Source organism: Hemiscyllium ocellatum, chromosome 1 (assembly GCF_020745735.1).
Source record: "Hemiscyllium ocellatum isolate sHemOce1 chromosome 1, sHemOce1.pat.X.cur, whole genome shotgun sequence".
In the NCBI taxonomy this organism is placed as follows: domain Eukaryota; kingdom Metazoa; phylum Chordata; class Chondrichthyes; order Orectolobiformes; family Hemiscylliidae; genus Hemiscyllium; species Hemiscyllium ocellatum.
Window position 1 is genome coordinate 89,553,827 of NC_083401.1, and position 24,051 is coordinate 89,577,877.

The window sequence follows — 24,051 nt, forward strand, 5'->3', positions numbered from 1 at the left end:
ATTGCCCTACCCTACATTTACCCCTGACTAATGCACCTAACCTGCACAGTCCTGAACACAATGGGCAATTTAACATTGCCAATTCACCTGGACTGTGGGAGGAAACTAGAATACCTGAGGAAATCCATGCAAATACAGGGAGCATGTGCAAACTCCACATAGACAGTCGTCTGAGCCTGGAATTGAAACTGGGTCTCTGGCGCTGTGAGGCAGCAGTGTTAACCACTGAGCCACCGTGTTGCCCTTTTGCATGTCGGCTGTTCACTCCAACCATTCCGTGTGATAGAAAGCTCTATATTCTTGTCACTCTTTAGGCAAAGAAGTTTATTCTGAATTCCCTGTTGGATTTCTAGGTGAGTACTGTAGGACAAAATCCTTGTGATGCTATCTCCATGGTAAATGCAATCTTACACACTAGCTCAAATGTAATGAGTGTGCTTAGTAATTATCATTGGATGTTTTTCATCCACCTGTCTCATCATGTATGCTCTTGGAATATGCCAAAGTTGGAATGTAATGATAAATTCTTCAGTGACTCAATTCACTCACTAAATATTCCAAATTGTTTTTGATTTCTGGTTCCAAATTTGTAGCTCTCATTATTTTCAGTTGCACAGGGTTGAAATGTTCCAACTGATTGATGATGATTAGTTTAAAGGGTAGATCTTTTATCTTCTTGGCAACAAGGAGGTTTGGTAACATGTCATACATATACTAGAAAGGTTAAAAATCACACAACACCAGGTTATAGCCCTCCACTATCACCTGATGAAGGAACATTGCTCCAAATGTTAGTGTGCTTCCAATTAAACCTGTTGGACTATAACCTGGTGTTGTGTGATTTTTAACTTTGTACACCCCAATCCAACACCGGCATCTCCAAATCATGACTACTAGAAAGGTTTTTAACTTGTGTGTAATAATTGCCTTATCCTAAGTCCTTTAGGATTTCAAATATTATTGACTCTGCTCAACACATCCATTTTTTTAACATATGAACTGAACATTTCTCTGGCTTGCACTGCATTCTGGCTTTCTGATGAATGTCGTGTGTGTAACCATATTATCTACTTTCAATAGTAGCACAGCAGTTTCTCTGCAGTTGTGCGTAACAGTGATACCTGAAGCTCAGATAGCCTAAATGGTACAAACTCACCCAAAGTCAGAGCAGTCAGTAGTTGAATCAAATGGACACTAGGACAATGCAGAACCTGATTCAGCCGAATACAGCCTCACTAGGTTAGGAACAACAAGGCTTAGCACAATCCACTTGGTTTTCCAAATGTATGGCTATTACTTCCTTAATAAATTATTTCAATATTTTTCCAACAATAGACATTAGGCTGATCAGCTTGTAGTTACTTGTTTTTTGCCTCCCTTCTTTTTTGAATATCTGTGTGTAGTCTTGGTTATTACATATTCCTGGATTCCCATAACTGATAAAAGTCTATCAGCATCAATGTTCTAAACATCGTTATTGATCCTATTTTGTGACTATTCCCATTATTATCTAAGGTGCTAACGTAAATCAGTCAGTGATTAAGAAAAGCAAAATTCTGTACTAGACTACAGTAATGTATGAATGTAACGGATTCCTGATGAAGGGCTCCTGCCTGAATTGTCGATTTTCCTGCTCCTCGGATGCTGCCTGACCTGCTGTGGTGCTTTTCCAGCACTGCTCTAATCTTGATTCTGATCTCCAGCATCTGCAGTCCTCACTTTCACCTACAATAATGTATGTTGTGTGAATAAAGAATTTAACTTACTGTGCCTGCATGTAGATTATCGATAGAGTAGAGCAGATAGAGATAACTGACTGGTTCAACCCTAAGCAGACAGAGACAAACTAAGTCTTATAATAGGTAAATGTCAAGTGCCCATGGTCCTATTGGATCAAAATGATGCTCTCTTATTAGTGAGCGGTGACTGGAAGTGGTTTAACCCAAGAATCACCAAGTCTCAGATGAGGGGAGAGTCTGAGAGTCCTTCATGTTAACTATATCCGGTGAAGGAATTAAATCCATTGTATTAACATCATACACCAGCTGTCCAGATAATGAGCTAACCAATCTACTAAGCCTTGGCATAATGTGGTCTGGAGCATATTACCAATCATCATCCTATGGTCAACTCCATCTCAAGCCAACCAGCTTATGAATGCTAATTTTAGAAGATTAAAATAATTTTTCAAACTGTGTTTATTTTGAAGAACAATGTTTTCCAAAAGCTGCCCAAGCATTATTTTATACCTCACACAACTATTTCTTAATAATATGCCTGGTGCTGGTGAAACCATATTTTCATCAAGGAAGAATATAATTTCATTGGAGGCAGTTCAGTGAAGGTTCACTAGGATGATCCCTGGTATGGAGGGAATTGTCTTACGAACAGAGGCTAAACAGATTGATACTCTATTCATTGGAGTCGAGATCACCTTTCATTCTTCTAATTAAAACATAGAGGATTTCTCAGGGACTTGACATAATATTATGGACCAGACCAAAGCTCCTGCAAATATTTCAAGGAGACAGCTTAGATCCTGCCTTTTATCTTCTTTAAAGGCAGTGCCAGGTGCTGGGTTCCAGATGTAATTCAATAGGTCACACTACTCTGCTTTAAGCAAAACGCACTTTAGTCATACTCCCAGTTAAAATACAAACACATGATTAAAGAATTGACATAACTTTAACTCTGTTGGAAAACTTAGCAGAATAATGGATTTTTAATCACTAAACAACAACTATTCCAATGTAGTAACATGTCATAAAACACCCTTGGCAAAGACAAATTCAGTAAAATTGATTGCCTTACTTTCAATTTTTCTCCAATCCAGAAGGAAAGATCATCAAGGGAAAATTGTGGCAGAGAGAGAGAGAGAGAGAGAGAATGCAACCACTTTGCTGTTGAGGGTGAGATGTATGGCAGCTTCAAAACCCCAACAGCTAACTAAAATTAATCTAAAATCCTAATTTGGTGGGAGCTGACCCCACCCGCTCAGGCTGCTTCTCGTGTTCCAACTTAAAAAAAAACCAAGGCCTCACAAGCCATTTACTTTATTGGCTTTCAGCAGACATTTTTTCATTTAAAAAAAATACATGATAAAATACACCTCTAAAAGCCATAGTATCATCACATCTCTCCCTTAAAAAATATGAACCATCACTAAACAAATATGGCTTCATTTTTAAAACCCTTTAGAGTTACGTTATTTGAACCAATCAGTATGTAAACATTACCTGGACTCTAATCATGCACATATTCAATACTACAGTCCATTTCAATCTATTTCTTTCATCACTGCACACCTTCATCTTCCTTCATCACAGTTGTAACAACGTATTCTCGATTACCTTCTCTCATCCTGCTATGTGTATAATTTTCAAATGAAATGGCTGTAACAATAAGCTCCATCTAACCAGTCTGGTATTTTTGTCCTTTTTCCAAAAGCCTTAAGGGGTTATTATCAGTTTACACAATTGCCAAAGGTGCTTTACTGCCAACATAAATGGTGGAATGTTGCAACACCAACCACCAAGCTTACTTCTCGATTGCAGAATATTTCTGTTGATGAATATTTAACTCCTAAGGAAAATACCCAGTAGGTCTTTCTATCATCTTGTTATCATCTTGCAAGAGGACCCACATCACTCACATCAATGGCTATTTTGAATGGCTTTGCATCAGTTGCTGTGGCTGGGGTCGGATGTGACAGCCTAGTGAAATTACTGTAATAGTAATGCTGTTAACCCAGCGACCCAGGTAATTTTCTGGGGTCCTGGATTTGAATCCTGCAGGGTAGTTAGTAGAATTCAAATGAAATAAAAATCTGGATTTAAGAGTCTATTAATGATCACAAAATTATTGTTGATTTTCAGGAAACCCCATCTGGTTGATGAGTATCCTATAGGGAAGGTAACTGCCATCCTTACTGGCCTACGTGAGACTCCATATTCATAGCTATGTAGTTGATTCATGACTAGTGATAGGCAAGACATGGTCACCTAGCCAGTGAAGCCCTCATTCCCATGAATGAATAAATTTTTAAAAAAGTCAGTTAGACAAACAACCACTAACCTTTGTTTTCACATCCCATGGAGCCATCTGTCCATGTCCAATAATATGGCCAAAGAATGTGACTTGAGCTTTTGTCATCTCAGTCTTAGCCAGGTTTGTCGCCAAGTTAATAAAATAATTCTACGACATGCTCCAAATATTTCTTCCATGGGTGACTGAAAATCACCAGATTGCATCTGTACTCCACACAATTGGGAAATCCAAAATAACTTTATTGGTTAGTCTTTGAAATGTAGCTGGTGAATTTTTCAGGCCAAATGACGTAACTTTAAACTAGTAAATTATATTTAGTATAATGAAAGCCAAAATTTCCTTCACCTTCTTGAATAAAGGTACCTGCCTGAAAATATATGCTTCTCAATACAAACCTTCCAGCCGTGGATTAGAGTATGAATCAGATTTTATAACTGCATTGATCTTGCGGCAATTGAGACATGACTGTTGGATACCATCTGGTTTTGGCATCATCACAATATTCACTGCAACTCATTTCAATTATATTACCTTACAGCATATTTTCAAACACTTTTTGAACCTGAGCTAATTTTAGAGGGTTAGGTCTATTGGGATGTTGTTTAATTGGAATGGTGTTTCCTATATCTACATCATGCATAATCATATTAGTACTTCCCAGTTTATTCACACATATCTGTCCATGTGATTGCAATAATTCTTTCAGGTCATTTTGATTTTGCCCTGGAAAGTATATAAGCAATTTATCTTTGAGAAATTCTTCATCATCCAATTTAATTTGAGGAATATCAAACTTAAACTTATCTGGAGTTGGTTCTTCGCTCAGAGTTGTAAGAAGTAATGCATTCTCCTTTGGCTTTACTTCCTGATCAAAATACCATTTGAACATTTTCACATGAGACACTCTGTGATGCCTTCTAGCTGGCACTTTTATCAAATAATTCACTTCAATCTAATTACTTGCAATTTGATAAGGCCCACTAAATCATACTTTTAAAAGTTCACCTTTCACTAATAGTAATACTAACATCTGATCTCCTCTGGTGAAACTAAAGATTTTTCATTTCTTGTCTGCTTCTAGTTAAATCACAATTTCAAATGCTGTAACTCGCCCACTCTTTACTTTTTTCTAAAATTTGACACACAGTGTAAATATGTAGTCTCTGAATTCAAACTCACCAATTTCTCCTTAATTGATTTCAATGGTGCTGAATTGAATTGAATTGAATTGAATTTATTGTCACATGTACGGAGGCACAGTGAAAAGCTTAGTCTTGCGAGCAATATAGACAGATCATAGAGTTAAGTAGCATAGGTAAGTAAGTAATAAGTAACAGTGGCAAAGAAAAAAATCACAGGTACATGCGGAATGTTAAGAGTCCATTCAGTATTCTCACAACAGTAGGGTAGAAACTGTTTCAAAACCAGCTAGTGTGTGTGTTCAGGCTTCTGTACCTTCTCCCTATTGGTAAAGGTTGTAGAAAAACATTGCCAGGGTGGGATGGATCTTTAAGAATGCTGGTGGCTTTTCCTTAACAGCGGGGCTGGTAGATGGATTCTATAGATTGGAGGTTGGCCTTTGTGATTGTCCGGGCTGAGTTCTCCACTCTCTGTAGCGATCTCCCATCTTGAACAGTACAGTTGCCTTACCAGATTGATACATCCAGACAGAATGCTCTCGATGGTGCATCTATAAAAGTTGGCAGGGTATTCGCTGTCATGCCAAATTTTTTCAACTGCCTGAGGAAGAAGAGACGTTGTTGGGCCTTTGTAACCAGTGCATCCACATGAAGAGCCCAAGAATGCTTATTTTGGATGACCACTCCCAGGAGCTTGAAACTCTCCACTCATTCCATCTCTGTCCTGTTAATGTGTAGGGCGGCATGAGTAACATTCTGCCAAAAGTCAATAATGAGTTCCTTGGTTTGGCTGACATTGAGAGCTAATTTGTTCTCAGTGCACCATTTTTCCTGGTTTTCTACCTCCCGTCTGTAGTCTGTTCATCGCCATCTGAGATTCGACCAACTATGGTGGTGTCATCCGCGAACTTGTAAATGGTATTAGTTATTTGGCAATGCAGTCATGGGTATACAGTGAGTACAGTAAGGGGCTGAGTACACAACCCTGGGGGGCTCCAGTGTTGAGTGTTAGTGATGATGAAATATTGTCCCCAATCTTCACTGATTGTGGCCGATGGGTCAGAAAACTAAGGATCCAGTTGCTGAGAGTGGGGCTTGGTTCTAGATCACTAAGTTTAGTAATCAGTCTTGAGGGGATAATAAAGTTGAAGGCTGAACTGCAGTAGGATTCTGGATTAGTGGTGCTGGAAGAGCACAGCAGTTCAGGCAGCATCCAAAGAGCAGCGAAATCGACGTTTCGGGCAAAAGCCCTTCATCAGGAATAAAGGGAGTGAGCCTGAAGCGTGGAGAGATAAGCTAGAAGAGGGTGTGGATGGGAGAAAGTAGCATAGAGTACAATAGGTGAGTGGGGGAGGGAATGAAACTGATAGGTCAGGGAGGAGAGGGTGGAGTGGATAGGTGGAAACGGAGATAGGCAAGTAGGACAAGTCCGGACAAGTCATGGGGACAGTGCTGAGCTGGAAGTTTGGAACTAGGGTGAGGTGGGGGAAGGGGAAATGAGGAAACTGTTGAAGTCCACATTGATGCCTTGGGGTTGAAGTGTTCCGAGGCGGAAGATGAGGCATTCTTCCTCCAGGCGTCTGGTGGTGAGGGAGCGGCGGTGAAGGAGGCCCAGGACCTCCATGTCCTTGGCAGTGTGGGAGGGGAGGTTGAAATGTTGGGCCATGGGGTGGTGTGGTTGATTGGTGCGGGTGTCCCAGAGATGTTCCCTAAAGCGCTCTGCTAGGAGGCATTCAGTATCCCCAATGTAGAGGAGACCGCATTGGGAGCAACTGATACAATAAATGATATTAGTGGATGTGCAGGTAAACCTTTGATGGATGTGGAAGGCTCCTTTAGGGCCTTGGATAGAGATGAGGGAGGAGGTGTGGGTGCAGGTTTTACAGTTCCTGCGGTGGCAGAGGAAGGTGCCAGGATGGGAGGGTGGGTTGTAGGGGGGACCAGGTAGTCACGGAGGGAACGGTCTTTGCGGAAGGCGGAAAGGGGTGGGGAGGGAAATATATCCCTGGTGGTGGGGTCTGTTTGGAGGTGGCGGAAATGTCAGTGGATGATTTGGTTTATGCGAAAGTTGGTAGGGTGGAAGGTGAGCACCAGGGGCATTCTGTCCTTGTTACGGTTGGAGGGGAGGGCTCTGAGGGCGGAGGTGCGGGATGTGGACGAGATGTGTTGGAGGGCATCTTTAACGACGTGGGAAGGGAAATTGCGGTCTCTAAAGAAGGAGGCCATCTGGTGTGTTCTGTGGTGGAACTGGTCCTCCTGGGAGCAGATATGGCAGAGGCAGAGGAATTGGGAATATGGGATGGCATTTTTGCAAGAGGTAGGGTGGGAAGAGGTGTAATCAGAAAGCTGTGGGAGTCGGTGGGTTTGAAAAAAATGTCAGTGTCAAGTCGGTTGTCAATAATGGAGATGGAGAGGTCCAGGAAGGGGAGGGAGGTGTCAGAGATGATCCAGGTAAATTTAAGGTCAGGGTGGAATGTGTTGGTGAAGTTGATGAATTGCTCAACCTCCTCATGGGAGCACAAGGTGAGCCAATGCAGTCATCAATGTAGCGGAGGAAGAGGTGGGGAGTGGTGCCGGTGTAATTACGGAAGATCAACTGTTCTATGTAGCCAACAAAGAGACAGGCACAGCTGAGCCCCATACGTGTGCCCACGGCTACCCCTTTGGTCTGGAAATGTCGATTTCGCTGCTCCATGGATGCTGCCTGAACTGCTGTGCTCTTCCAGAACCACCAATCCAGAATCTGGTTTCCAGCATCTGCAGTCATTGTTTCTACCTGCAGTAGAGTTCTTACCTAGCTGTTTTTGGTGTCAAGATGTTCTAGGGAGGAGTGAAGAGCAAATAATGTGGCATCTAACGTGGATCTGTTGGTCTGATAGGCAAATTGGAGTGGGTCAAGAGTAGTGGGGAGGCTGGAGTTGATTAATGCCATGACCAGCCTTTCAAAGTACTTCATGACCACTGAAGTTAGGGCTACTGGACGGCAGTCATTGAGAAATGCTTCATGAGCCTTCTTAGGCACAGGGATGATGTTGGCCCTCTTAATCCAGACAGGGATGGTGGTCTGTTGCCAGGAGAGGTTGAAGATAACAGAGAAGACCTCTGCCAGTTAATCTGCGCACGCTCTGAGTGCATGGCCTGGTACTCGGTCTGGTCCCATTGCTTTCCTTGGATTCAGATGAAGGAAAATTGATCTGACCACTGATGCAATGACTGTTGGGATAGATTTGTCAGGACTTGGCGGAATAGGTGTTACCTCTCCACTGAAATTCTGCTCAAAGCGAGCTTAGAAGGTATTGAGAAGATCTGGGAGGGATATGTCATCACCTGCTCTCTTGTACTGTCTCTTCATAGAACCTGTGATGTCATTCAGTCCTTGCCATAGTCACCAAGTGAATCTAGTTTGGATTGGTATTGGTTCTTGGCTGTCTTAATGGCTTTGTGAGGGGCATAATTGGATTTCTTATTTTTAAGTGGGTCTCCTGATGTGAAGGCTTGGTTTTTATCAGGTTCTGTATGTCCAGATCCATCAAGGATTTCCTGTTGGGGAGCTCCTGGATTGACTTCCTCAGTATGCAGTCCTCCCCACACTTACTGATAAAGTCTGTGACGGTGGTGGCGTACCCATCCAAGGTACCTGTGGAATGTTTGAACATGGCCCAATCAGCCAATTCCAGACAGCACCGGAGTTGATCCCCTGCCTCCTCCGACCAGCACTGGACCTGTATCTGTGAGGGGGTCTCCTGTAAGCCGGGAGAAGAAACATGGCATTGTGGTTGGAGTTCCCAGAATGAGGGTGGGGGATGGAGCGGCAGGCATCTTTCACAGTGGTGTAGCAGTGATCTAAAATGTTCAGCCCCTGGTGGGGCAGGTGGTACTTGGACAGCATTTTCCTTAGATTGGTTTAATTGAAGTCGCCAGTTACAACAAACAGGGCCTCCGGGTGTTCCGTGTCCAGGGTGTTAGTGGTGGAGTACAGCACACCTAGAGTTTCCTCAACCTTTGCTTGTGATGGTATGTACACAGTAATTAGTATAGCAGCGGTAAATTCCCGTGGTAGATCGAAGGGGCAGCATTTGATGGTGAGGTATTCAAGGTTTGGGGAGCAATGGCTGCCCAGATTGCAATGTCCATGTACCACAAGTTGTTGATTAAAAAGCAAACCCACTCCACCCTTTGTCTTACCCGAGGACACTATATGGTCCATACGATGGATAGAAAAAACATCAGCCTGAAGTACGCAGATGGGAACGGATGGGTTGAGCCAAGTTTCTGTGAAGCAGAGTGTGCAGCAGTCCCGCAGTTCATGCTGGAAGCTGGGCCGTGATCTGAGTTTGTCCATCTTGTTTTCCAGTAATTGCACATTTGCTCAGAGTCAGCTAGGAAGGGGGGTGGGTTCTTGAAACTGTGTAGTCTCAGTCTTACCAGCAGTCTGGCACACTTACCCTGCTTCCTCGCAGGTTTCTTACATTTGAGTAGTCCGGTGGTCTGGTGGAGTGGATTGTGACGGCTTCCAGTTAGGTGATCCTTCTGAGGACTCTATGGAACAGGTAGGTTGCAGATTAGTGTAAGTTTTCAAAAGGTCTGCTGAGGATTCCGTGTAGCAGGTAATTTCCTCTGTGTGTCTTTTACTGGAGGGAGTCTGTTTAGGAGCCAGTGGAGTAGTTTCTGGTTTAAGTTGCTGCTGATTTGCTGCTCCAGCTCCAGCCACATTTTTTGCAGAAGTGTTTAGGCTGCTCCCCAGGTAAGTTCTGATAGATTTCATTTCAGGGAAGCATCTTATGAGGCCCGAGAGCACTCCTTGTTGATTCTCCTTCCTGGGGCAGGTCTCTCAGGTCTCTTCATTTTCCAGCAGGCCTCAAGCCTGGGGTTCATGTAGGCTGTCTCCAGCTGACTGGCCTTCTTCTAGGGTGGTTGGATGGGTCATGGGTATCACATAGTCTGCTGCATTTGTCCAGTAAGCTGGCTTTGAGGATCGGAGGAGCTTCAGAGCTGTGAGTCTAGATATAACATAGTTACTAGTAATATTTAGAAGTATGCTATCAGGTTTAAAGAGTGTAGAACGATTGTAGAAACTTAGGTCTGCGCACAGGATCTCGCAAGGAGTTGGCCGTAACCAGCGCCATCTTAGTCTCCACTCATGACCAAAAATTAATTAAATAAACTAAATTTCATTGATTCATTAATGAATCCCTAATTGCAAAAAAGTACATGTTGTATTGCTTTATCCTAATCCTCTGGATAGTCCTGACTTTCAGCCCTCAAAATGGTGTTTAAAGTTCGATACCACCATTCTAATGCTCCTTGTGATTCTAGATGGTATAGAGTTGATTAAATTGTTTTATTCCTAAACTATCCATACCTTCCTTGAATAATTTTAATGAACAATTTGATCCTTGATCTGATTATATTTCTGTGGCAGTCTGTACCTCGTTTAAAAAAAAAGAGTAGCTCTTCTACAATCCTTCTAGCTGTGATATTGCGTATTGGAATGGCCTCCGAAAATCTTGTAGCTGCATGCACTAAGGTCAACAAATATTGATTCCCTTTTTTCTGTTTCAGAGAGGGGTCCTATACAACCAATTAAGTCTCTTGTCAAAGATTTTTCAAATTTTGGAATTGGTATGAATGATTCTGGTTTTATCAGTATCTGAGGTTTTCCTATTACCTAACAGATATGTCATGTCCAGTAACTTTCAAGCACATCTCTATTCAGTCCAGGCTGACATAATGTTACTAGACATGTTGATGAGGGTCGGATGGTCAATGTGGTGCATGTGGACTTCAGCAAGGCATTTGATAAGTCCCTCCATGGTGGGCTCGTTCAGAAGGTCAGGAGGAATGGGATACAGGGAAATTTAGCTGTCTGGATACAGAATTGGCTGTTCGACAGAGATGGGCTGAGAGGTGGCAGATGGACTTCAACCTGGATAAATACGAAGTGATGCATTTTGGAAGGTCGAACTTGAAAGTTGAGTACAGGATTAAAGACAGGATTCTTGGCAGTGTGGAGGAACAGCTGGATCTTGGTGTGCAGGTACATAGATCCCTTAAAATTGCCACCTAAGTGGATAGGGTTGTGAAGAAAGCATATGGTGTTTTTGCTTTCATTAATAGGGGGATTGAGTTTAAGAGCCATGAGATCTTGTTGCAGCTCTATAAAACTTTGGTTAGACTGCACTTGGAATACTGTGTCCAGTTCTGGTCGCCCTATCATAGGAAAGATGTGGATGCTTTGGAAAGGGTTCAGAGGAAGTTTACCAGGATGCTGCCTGGAATGGAGGGCTTATCTTATGAAGAGAGGTTGACTGAGCTCAGACTTTTTCATTGGAAAAAAGAAGGAAGAGAGGGGACCTAATTGAGGTGTATAATATAATGAGAGGCATAGATAGAGTTGATAGCCAGAGACATTTTCCCAGGGCATAAATTGTTAACACGAGGGTTCACAGTTTTAAGCTGTCTGGCGGAAAGTATAGAGGGGATGTCAGAGGTGGGTTCTTTATGCAGAGAGTTGTGAGAGCATGGAATGCGTTGCCAGCAGGAATTGTGGAAGTGAGGTCATTGGGGATATTTAAGAGACTGCTGGACATGCATGTGGTCACAGAAATTTGAGGGTTTGTACATTAGGTTTACCTTACATGAGGATCAATGGTCAGCACAACATCGTGGGCTGAAGGGCCTGTTCCGTGCTGTACTGTTCTATGTTCTATAATTGTTTTTGCATTTTGATTTGAGTTTTCCGTACTCCTGAATAACCTCCTTACAGTGCCTCTGTGGCACCCTAGGTCTCACTCTCATCCAAATTGCCCAGATCATAAGCATGCATGGAAATTGATCTTCGGTTCTCAATCAGTTATATATTAGTACCTTTCATGTCACAAAGCTTGAGACACTACAAATGCTTGTAGAAGACATTTTAGAAGAGTTAACACTTCCACTAACTTCAGAAAATCCCTGAAGGAATTGACAGAATTCCATAACCTGGAACAATCAGAGAAATTCAGAAATTCAGTCAAATTCAAACCCGAAACGTTCAGACTGAATCAGACCCTGCTTCTTACGAGACTTGAGTTCTCAGTGACGTATTTACATTGTGAATGTTGGGTCTACATCAGTAATTATAAAGTTGAAATAGACTATTGGTTTGTAATTTTAACATAACTTTAATTTAATTTCACCCTTCGTTAACATCTCATTCGACACTTACCTGTTATTTGCTGAATTTGTTTGTATACTTTTGTTACTACATTATTGTAACATTATTATTTTAACCTGATTATTAGCCTTTATATGAATTTTTCAGTCTAAATAATAATCGGGCTGTGAACATAGTGCGTTTAAATAAAATATCATCACAAGGGAGATTTTCAGCTATCCTATCCTGGACAATTTATATAGCATGATTTACCCCAACAGGATCTTACACTGAGAAGAAATATGAATGTAGTTACGGGTCAAGCAATTGAATAACCCTAACCCTCTCACAGCTTGTAGCAGTAAAAGATCTGTTAACACAATTTAGTACTCTTAATGGACCTTAGATTCATTGAGTATCCTCCAGATCCGATTGCTCGATTGTCGGACTGAAACACAACCTCAGTTAGTTTAGGCAGGGTGAGGGAAATGGAAGAGGTCTATAGGTTGAGCAGAGTCTGACTGTCAAATGTTAGAAGTTTGAGGACTGAATAGGAATGATGGATTTCAACGTATTTACCTCACTTCCAGATTTTTTGCTCGCAGTATAGATAAGTGGGAGATATGCCCACTCATAGGATGCAAAGCATCTCAAATATTTAAACATTTTAAAGATGAAAATTGGAGAATTTGGGAGCATTTGCAGGAGCAAAACCAGAGATAGACACAGGGCCATTAAAGCATGTATCCTGCTTCATTGCAGTTTCTTGATGTACTGCTGTGTGCATTAAGGATTAGGAAGGTTTGACTGTTCCCTGGCAGGAAGGAAACTGATGCTGTGCCAAGAATAGGTGCAGTTAGAGGTGACTGAGGAGGTCAACAGCAGACACATCCTTCTCCTTGCCATTCCTATGCAGGAAGCAAAGGGACATAAGCAGATTAACTAAGGGAAGTATTATTTATAAGAGCAAATCAGCATTAACTAACTTGGTAAGTTTATTTTGATACAATAACAGATGAAGTGATGTTGGTTTATACATTACACGCAAACAAAAGCCAATTGAGTAAAATAGAAAATGGCAGAATGGATATGCAGTTGAAGTAGTATGGAAAAATTTGTAGTGGTTATTGTTTGTCTTTCAGGCTGAAGGAAGTATATACTGTGGTTCCCAGGCACAACTATTTACAAATTAATTATTCATTTGGCTTGGGTACAGAGAACACAATTTCAAAATTTACAGATGACACAACATTTGAAAATATTATGAACTGTGAAGAGATAGTGATAGATTTCAAGGGGACATACGCACATGGATTGGTCAGGCTTGTGGCCGAAGAAAATGAATGCATTGAAATGATACATTTTGGTAGGAGGACCAAGGAGAAACAGCAGCAACTAAATACTGAAGTTCTAAAGTGGGAGCTAGGAATGAGATACCTGGGGATATAAGTGGCCATAGCATTGACAAGTTGCAGGGTATGTTGTTAAGTTAGTGAAAGGATATTTGGGATCCTGGGCTTAATAAATGGAAATGTTGCATATAAAAGCAATGACATTATGATGGTATTTTCATAAAACTCTTCCAAATTGTTTGTAGGTAAATATACTGTGAATTTTGTTCCAGGTCTGAACTGGCCTGAGGTGTTGGACTGTCACGGTATCAAAGCATTATGTTGGCTTGCATGGACTATGGTGCATACTTGCATGAATTTCAATGAGTGTGCAGCGTTGCTAGCTGTCCATTGATTGATGTAGTGGTACTTAACATCCTAGGTGTGCACTCAATGACACTCAGCACCTGTGGAAACCAACCAGAGATGAAAATCTGAACACACATTCATTCTGGTATTCTCCACACAAGTAATACCGGATATAACCGTGTAGATACACATTGCTCTATGAAAGGTCAAACAATCTGTCTTTGTTATAAAGATTGACCTCCAGCAAATTCACTTTCTCCCTTGCTCTGTTTTCTGGTACACACCTGCAGGTCCTTCCACCACAGACCATGTCACTGTGAATTCCGATTGTTGCACAGAATGTGAATCAAAAGCAACCAAGACTTTGCCCAACCTGATGTGCTGTGTGTGAAAACCTCCAAAACATTACAAATCCGTCTCTCAGAATAAGTATTGCCACCAAGCTTTCTCAGATCAAACTGAGAAAGTTGCTGTGAGGAGTGAACTTTTATTTAGATCAGGCTTTCTTCCCTTTAAGCAATGCTATAAGAACCACCCAATCTAACCTGAATTTTAATGATGGGTTTCTTAAACCACACATAGGAGGTGTTACTTTCAAACTGCTTTCGTAATCCACAAGAGGTGATTTAGCTAAGTATTATAATCAGACTGCCACTTCAAAGCAAGTTGGTTGAATATTCCAAAGCAATCTCTTAGTAAATGAGTTTGCAGTGAGTTTGCATTGAGTTCCTGAGCTAATCCATTTTTCCTGTCTTTTGGGGGGTTGAAAGAATCATTACCATTTTCCCCATTATTCCCAGCAGATCTCCATTGAAAAGCTATCAATTTTTTTAGCTAATTATTTGGCCATCTACTAGCTACCAATTTCTTTGGTCTTGTGACATTTACTTATTAAACAATAGTGATTAAACTTAGTGGTTTAATAGTGATTAAATAGTGGTCATTGCTTGGTGTTTGTGTGGTGCAAATATGGGCAGCATGGTGACTCAGTGGTTAGCACTGCTGCCTCACAGTGCCAGGGACTCGGGTTTGATTCCAGCCTTGGGTGACTGTCTGTGTGGAGTTTGCACGCTCTCCCCGTATCAGTGTGGGTTTCCTCCAGGTGCTCCAGTTTCCTCCCGCGGTCTAAAGATGTGCAGGTTAGGTGAATTGGCCATTCTAAATTGCCCATGTTGTTAGGTGCATTAGTTAGAGGGAAATGGGTCTGGGTAGATTACTCTTTTGAGGATCGGTGTGGACTTGTTGGGCCAAAGGACCTGTTTCCACACTGTAGGGAATCTAATCTAAATGTTATTTGCCACGTGTCAACCCAAGTCTGCATATTGTCCAGATCTTGTTGTATTTGAAAATGGAATACTTCGGTATCTGAGGAGTCATGAATAGTGCTAAACATTGTGTTACCATCGGCAAACATACCCCCTTCTGACCTTATGTGCCAGGTGTGACTCCAAAACTGTGGAGAATTTCCCCCCGAAATCCATTACTGTACTTCTAGTTTGCTGGGGTGGGAAATGTTTGTTGTTCTGAAAACACTGGCAGCATCATCCCCACTATCAATATATATCAATAATTTCTCAGTAACTTTTAAATGTTCTCAAGAAGCCAGTAATCCTTTTTAAAACAGGGGACCAGTATCACAGCAGTTAAACTCTGTGCAAGAATCGCTTTCAGTGGCATCAGGCTGCTTTACTATTAAGTTGCCCACCATTTTTTTTCTAAATGAGTTTGGACTTCACTCTGGAATTATACTGTCGCATCGTCATTGTAATACAGTTTTTTTGTTGAGCAACAACGAAGCTTAACTATAACCATCTCTTTTCTTCCATTTTCTAAAATGGATGTTCCACAGACATCACAGCTGTGAGCTACTATTACTTTAAAATAATTCTGAGCCCTTGATATGCAATGAAACTGACAAGTTGGATTGTGTGGAGCTCAGGGCATAGAAAAAGAAGATCGATTTAAGCCTCATTCAGAAAATGTACCATTTTATCGTGTCAAAGTAGATTTCGATTGCAATATTAATACTTCTAGTAAAAGTTACAGTAGAAAACTACATTTGATGAGTCACATTGATCCAACTGGAAACAAACATTGATGTAGTTGTTTTTTTCCTTCTTGTTTTTTTGCTGGCCTTCTTACCAACAAGGCTGTTCACAACCCTGACCAAGTCAGCAGACTTCTCAGCAACACAAATGTACAGGTCTCTGAAAATTCAACTGTAACAATTGGACACTTGCCCATTGAGCCAGCAAGTTGAACTGAGCTGTAAAATTACAAGATGTTCCATGTTGATAACCATATGGTTTGATTACTGCTTAGCTTAATTGATTCTGGTCCACACTTGATAGACTGCAAAGAAGTCATAATTACTGCATCGTTAATTTTAGCTCGTGTTAGCTGGAACGAATTTACCAGGGGCATAGATAGATGGCAGATGTCTAAAGCACCTACAAGTCTCATTATTATAGAAACTCTCAAAGCCATTAATTTCATTAATATTCATAAACAGTTATAATGTAGTGAGCTGCAAGCTGCTAAGATGAGATTGTGTGCACTATGTAGTTTGATTAGAATATCAGCAAGATATTGCCAAAAGTTCAGTTCTATAGCATGCACAGCCTTGGAGCTATGGTATTGTTTTGATACTCAAATGCAAGTCCCCTTCTTTTGTTTACTTCTACTGGATCGCTCCAAGAAACATAGCATTTGAAGCGTGCGCTGGAAATATGCTAAATTGGCAAATTGTAATGTCAGTCAGTATGTAATGCTGATTCATGGTGGCCATTGCTCATTGTGATCTCCTTGCTGTACCTAGTACTGTCCCTCATACTGACAGAGCCGAACATGTGCTCAGCAAATTCATCAGAGCCATTGAGAAGGATCATTAACAATTTGCAACTTAGCTATTAATTACTTTCTATTAGTTCTACACTTTGAGATGTTTTGGGTATTTTCAAGACATGTTTATGGTTTGTTTTCCTTTCCAGATGGGAGAACATTGGTTAGGATTGTACTGAACCAGACAATCCACTGTCTCTGTGTCATGGGTGCCATATGAGGAGTTCTCTTTAGACTGTAACATGAAGCACTGTTGGATCAGAGGCAGCAATTAAAAGAACTGACAGAAGAGAGAGGACTCTCAGTAGAATGCATTATCAATCAAGGCTCTCTTAGGATCACTTCTCTTCCCTCCATGTTAGTCAGAAACAGTATTAGAATCATCATCGATTCACAACAAAATGTTGCTCAAAGAAACAGTTAGAAACCTCTTAGAAATAGTTCTGCATCATCAAAGCAGGGCAAGGCCAACACTGCCAGTGGCTGTGAAAGTGAGCTCGGACAGCAATTTCTTTGAGATAGCATTTTTCCTGGCTGATGCTAACAACAAATTAAACAACTCACTGGAGAAGGAAGCTTCACAAATATCACTGTCCTCCATGATGATGCAGCCCCGCACATCAGTGTAAAAGATAAGGCTGAAGTATTTGTAGAAATCTTCAGCCAGAAGTGCCAAGTGGATGATCCATGTCAGTCTCTTCCAGTGGTCGCCAACATCATAAATGCCAGTCTTAAGGCAATTTGATTCACTCAAATGATTGGACACACTGGATATTACACTAGCTATGGCGCCTGACAACATTCCAGCAATAGTACTGAAAATTTAACCAGATTGTTCCAGTATAGTAACACTGGCATCTACCCAACAATGAGGAAAATGCCCAGCTATTTTCTAGACACAATGAAACAGAATAAATACCCTCCAACTAATTACTGCCCCATCAGTCTACAGTTGATCATTAGTAAAGTGATGGAAGGGGTCATCAACAGTGCTATCAGGCAGCACCTGCTCAGCAATAACCTGTTCAGTGAGGCCCAGTTTGGATTCTGCCAGGGCCACTCAGCTCCTGACCTCATTACAGCCTTAGTTCTAACATGGCTGCAAATGTGTTGCTGGTCAAAGCACAGCAGGTTAGGCAGCATCTCAGGAATAGAGAATTCGACGTTTCGAGCATAAGCCCTTCATCAGGAATAAGAGAGAGAGAGCCAAGCCGGCTGAGATAAAAGGTAGGGAGGAGGGACTAGGGGGAGGGGCGATGGAGGTGGGATAGGTGGAAGGAGGTCAAGGTGAGGGTGATAGGCCGGAGTGGGGTGGGGGCGGAGAGGTCAGGAAGAGGATTGCAGGTTAGGAGGGCGGTGCTGAGTTGAGGGAACCGACTGAGACAAGGTGGGGGGAGGGGAAATGAGGAAGCTGGAGAAATCTGAATTCATACCTTGTGGTTGGAGGGTTCCCAGGCGGAAGATGAGGCGCTCCTCCTCCAGCCGTCGTGTAGTTGTGTTCTGCCGGTGGAGGAGTCCAAGGACCTGCATGTCCTCGGTGGAGTGGGAGGGGGAGTTAAAGTGTTGAGCCACGGGGTGATTGGGTTGGTTGGTTCGGGCGGCCCAGAGGTGTTCTCTGAAGCGTTCCGCAAGTAAGCGGCCTGTCTCACCAATATAGAGGAGGCCACATCGGGTGCAGCGGATGCAATAGATGATGTGTGTGGAGGTACAGGTGAACTTGTGGCGGATATGGAAGGATCCCTTGGGGCCTTGGAGGGAAGTGAGTGTGGAGGTGTGGGCGCAAGTTTTACATTTCCTGCGGTTGCAGGGGAAGGTGCCGGGGGTGGAGGTTGGGTTGGTGGGGGGTGTGGATCTGACAAGGGAGTCACGAAGGGAGTGGTCCTTGCGGAACGCTGATAGGGGAGGGGAGGGAAATATATCCTTGGTGGTGGGGTCCGTTTGGAGGTGGCGGAAATGGCGGCGGATAATACGTTGTATGCGCAGGTTGGTGGGGTGGTAGGTGAGAACCAGTGGGGTTCTGTCTTGGTGGCGGTTGGAGGAGCGGGGCTCAAGGGCGGAGGAGCGGGAAGTGGAGGAGATGCGGTGGAGGGCATCGTCGATCAGGACAAAAGAATTGAATTCCAGAGGTGAGGTGAGAGTGATATCAATGCTTAATGGAGATCTAGAAAAAACTAAAATCGATGTGAATCAGGTTGAAAACTTTCCACTGATGGGAGCTCCACCTGGTACAAAGGAAGATGGTCATAGTTGTGGGAGGTCAGTCATCTCAGGTCCAGGACATCTCTGTAGGAGGTCCCTCAGGGTAGTGTCCTCAGCCCAAACATCTTCAGCTGCTTATCAATGGCCTCCTGTTCATCATAAGATCAGAATTGGGAATGCTCACTAAAGATTGCACAATATTCAGGATCTTGGATATTGAAGGATCCATATCTAAATACAGCAAATAGAAAATCAGACTAGAATAGTTAGGTGTAAAAAGTGAGGTCTGCAGATGCTGGAGATCAGAGCTGAAAATGTGTTGCTGGTTAAAGCGCAGCAGGTCAGGCAGCATCCAAGGAGCAGGAGAATCGACGTTTCGGGCACAAGCCCTTCATCAGGAATAGTTAGGTAGTTGCTTTTGACTGGTGACGACCTAATGGGCTGAAGACCTTTTTTTCTGTTCTCCAGACCTCTATGACTCGATGACCTGAACAAAATCCAGGCTTTCTGTTGAAAAGTGGTAACTAGCATCTGTGTTACACAAATGTCAGGCAATGATTATCTCAAATAAGGGAAAATCTACCCATAATACCATGACACTTAATGGCATTATTATCACCGAATCCCTCACTGCCAACATCCTGGTGATTACCATTGACCAGTAGCTGGCTACAATAGCAAGTCCGAGGCTAGGATACTGCTGTAAGTAATTCACCTCGTGACTCCTGAAAGCATGTTCATCATCCACAAGGCACAAGTCAGGAGTGTGATGGAATACTCTCCACTTGCCTGAATGGGTGCAGCTGAGAGAAAGTGAGAACTACAGATGCTGGAAATCAGGGTCAAAAAGTATGGTGCTGGAAAATTATGGTGGGAATCCTTCCCACCTATCCGCTCAACTCTCCTCTCCGACATATCACCATCACCCCCCCCCCCCCCCAACCTTCATCTAACTATCACATTCCCAGCTACTTTCACCCCAGTTCTACCCCACTCTCATTCATCTCTCAGCCCTCTTAGCACCCCCCCCCACTATATTCTTCATGAAGAGCTTATGCTCGAAGTGCCGAATCTCTTGCTCCTTGGATGCTGCCTGACCAGCTATGCTTTTCTAGCACCACACCTTTTGACTGAATGGGTGCATCTCCAACAACACTCAAGAAGCCTGATGCCATCCAAGACAAAGCAGCCTACTTGATTGGCACTGCATCCATAAGCATCAACTCCCTCCACCATCAATGCTCAGTAGCAGCAATGTGTACTATATACAAGATGCACTGCAGAAATTCACCAAAGGTCCTCAGACAGCACCTTCCAGACCCATGGTATCTTCAATCGAGAAGGACAAGGGCAGCAGATACATAGGAACACCACCACTTTCAAGTTCCAGTCTAAGCCACTCACCACCCCGACTTAGTAATATACTGCTGTTCCTTCACTGTCACTGGGTCAAAATTGTGGAATTCCCTCCCTAATGACATTGTGCGTCAAACCACAGCAAGTGGACTGCAACAGTTCAAAAAGGCAGCTCACCACCAACCTTCTCAAAGGTAACTAGAGACAGGCAATAAATGCTGGCCCAGCTAGCAACACCCACATCCCTTAAAATGAATAAATGTAAAAAAAAAACCACCTCCAAGTTCCCCTCCATCTCACTCACCATCCTGCCTTGGAAGTAAATCACCATTACATCAGTGTCATTAAGACAAAGTCCTGGAATTCCCTACCTAATGGCATTGTGGGTCTACCTACAGCACATGGACAACAGCATTGCAAGAAGGTAGCTCACCACCAGCTTTACAAGGGCACCTAGGGACAGGTATTAAATGCTGGCCAGACAGCAATACCCCCCAAAAAATTGGATATAAAAAAAACTGGAAGTAAAAGCTTGTGTCTTTAAGCAGAGCATGAAACCATTGTCAACTGTCACAAAAAACCCAGCTGATTCTCTAATTTCATTTAGAGATGAAAATCTGCCATTCCTAGCTGATCTGGCTCACAAGTGGCTTACAGATCCATAGAAATATATTTGACTCTTAATTGCCTTGAGAAAAGGTCAAGCAAGCCATTCAATCCAAAAGCAACAAATATCCCATGAAAGAATAAATTCTGCATTGCATGGCAAACACTGGTAGACAACATTTTGCAGCTTCCAGATTTACATGCTGAAACGTAACTCTACACAGCGATGAGCTGTGATGTGGGAGAATTTTCTCTGTTGCTGATGACATGGTGACAAACTAGAAAGGTGCTGGGTTACTATCATGACAGCTTACTGGCAGAATTCTACTGACAATACAGCATGAAATGTTTGATTTTGCATGACAAAATTGGATAAGTCACATATCTCAAAGCTCCATTTGGAGGTATGACAATGACCTCCTTTGGAAGGTTCCATGCTGAGAACATGAAAGTTCAATTATATGAAAGTTTCAGGAAGACACTATCAGACTCTTAAGATGATGAATTGAAGTAACAAGCTCTGTGTGGGATACAAAAGGGGATTATTTCTGATGCTGGAGTACTGTAAAAGGATACTGTTAGGGTTAATGGGCTTGTGTATATATGTACACACATCATGTGTTTTGAAACCTTCAAATGATTTGTTTTTTCCAATTTTATCTTCATTTCATTTGCCTAATAAATGTCTGTTAAACCTGAATCTGCAATTTTGCACGTCTGTGTTTCAATGAAACACCATCTCATTGAAACCAAAAATAATACAAAATCTAATCTATCAAACCATTTTCAATAGAAGACCTGACTTGCCTAATAATAACATCAGCTGGGGTCATAATAGCACTCCATTATTAACTGGTGTTTCTTCAAAACTGAATAAAATTTATTTGGGGCTTTGAGCAATGTCTTACTATCTCTCACAAGTCTTCTATCTATCCAGGAGAGTACCTTGTTGCGAGTAAAAGGTTACATGTTACACCCATTTAAATGTCACAGTAGAAACAGTAAGTGCCAGGACAACTAAGTGAGACTGGGGATGAATGAGGGATAGCGATTAAAGCCCAGAAAGTAATACGATGGAGCTGAGAGTGATTAGGGGTTAGAAAAAGATAAGAGGATAAGAGAAAGAGAGACTGGGGACAGGTGGCTTTGAGAATCATAAAGGTAACCTGGGCATGACAAGAGTCAAAAGCTGAGTGGGCAGGTTCTGGGGACCAGTTAGCAAGGCTTAGCATGCCAGCCTTCTTTACCCAATCAAATCTTAAACTAATCAGAAAATGTAGGAAGACAGAAATGGACCATTTTAGATAAGATTAAATATAGCAAAATAAAGAGAAGGAAGGAAAGGTTGGAATAAGTAAGAGAAAATAAACAAGAGAAAAAAAAAGAAATAAAAGTGAAGTTTAAAAGACAATATTTATCAATCTCTACAAACAATTTGCTATCTGTAGGAGTCAGACCCCATAGATCAATTGATCCCTTATGTAGCCTTGCAAGAACACAAACCTTGTAATTGAAATAACCTTCACAACATTAAACAACAATCTTAAAAATGTGCATGTCTTTTAATTGTTTCAACAGTATAGATACAGACATTTTTCACAAGTTATTGCCAGGTTCACAGGAAAATTTTGTTGTTATGAAGATTGTAGCAGAATAAAATGAATACGATGGAAACTGATGGTAATTGCTGAGGGCAGAGCAGTGGAGGCGATCTACATGGACTTCGGTAAGGCATCTGACTAGGTTTCTCATGGTAGACTGGTTAGCAAGGTTAGATTACATGGAACAATGGGAAAATATTTGGATACAGAACTGGCTCAAAGGTAGAAGGCAAAGGTGGTGGTGTAGGGTAGTTTTCAGACTGGAGGCCTGTGATCAGTGATGGGGTCCACCACTTTTCATCATTCATATAAATGATTTTGATGTGAACACAGGAAGTATAGTTTGAAAGTTTGCAGATGACACCAAAATTGGAGGTGTAGTGGATAGCAAAGAAGGCTATCTCAGAGTACTACAGGATCTTGATCAGACGGGCCAGTTGGCAGAGGATGGCAGACAAATTTAATTTAGATAAATGCGAGGCATGGCATTTTGCAAAGGCAGGACTTATACACTAAATGGTAAGCTCCCGGGAAGTGTTGCTGAACAAAGAGACCTTGGAGTGTTGGTTCATAGTTCCTTGAAAGTGGAGTTACAGGCAGATAAGATAGTGAAGTAGGCATTCAGTATACTTGCCCTTATTGGTCAGTGCATTGAGTATAGGAATTGGAAGATCATGTTACGGTTGTATAGAGCAATGGTTAGAGTAAAAAATGAGGTCTGCAGATGCTGGAGATCACAGCTGCAAATGTGTTGCTGGTCAAAGCACAGCAGGTTAGGCAGCATCTCAGGAATAGAGAATTCGACGTTTCGAGCATAAGCCCTTCATCAGGAATAAGAGAGAGAGCCAAGCAGGCTGAGATAAAAGGTAGGGAGGAGGGACTAGGGGGAGGGGCGATGGAGGTGGGATAGGTGGAAGGAGGTCAAGGTGAGGGTGATAGGCCGGAGTGGGGTGGGGGCGGAGAGGTCAGGAAGAGGATTGCAGGTTAGGAGGGCGGTGCTGAGTTGAGGAAGGAGATGTGGCTGTGGTAACGGGTCTGTTTGAGAACGTGGCTGAAGAGCTTCTGTGCAGAGGAGATGACCTGGGGGGTGCAGTGAGAGAGGGACTCACTGAAATCCTTGTAGAGGGAGGAAGAGAGCTTCGAGCATTGGTTAGGTCATTATTGGAATACTATGTGCAATTCTGGTCTTCCTGCTATAGGAAGAATATTGTGAAACTTGAAAGGGTTCTGAAAAGATTTACAAGGATGTTGCCAGGGTTGGAAGGTTTGAGCTATGGGGAGAGGCTGAATAGACTGAGGTTATTGCCCCTGGAGTGTCAGAGGCTGAGGGATGACCTTATAGAGGTTTATAAAATCATAAGGCAATGGACAGAGTAAATAGACAAGGTCTTTTCCTTGGGGTGAGGGAATCCAAAGCTAGAGGGCAT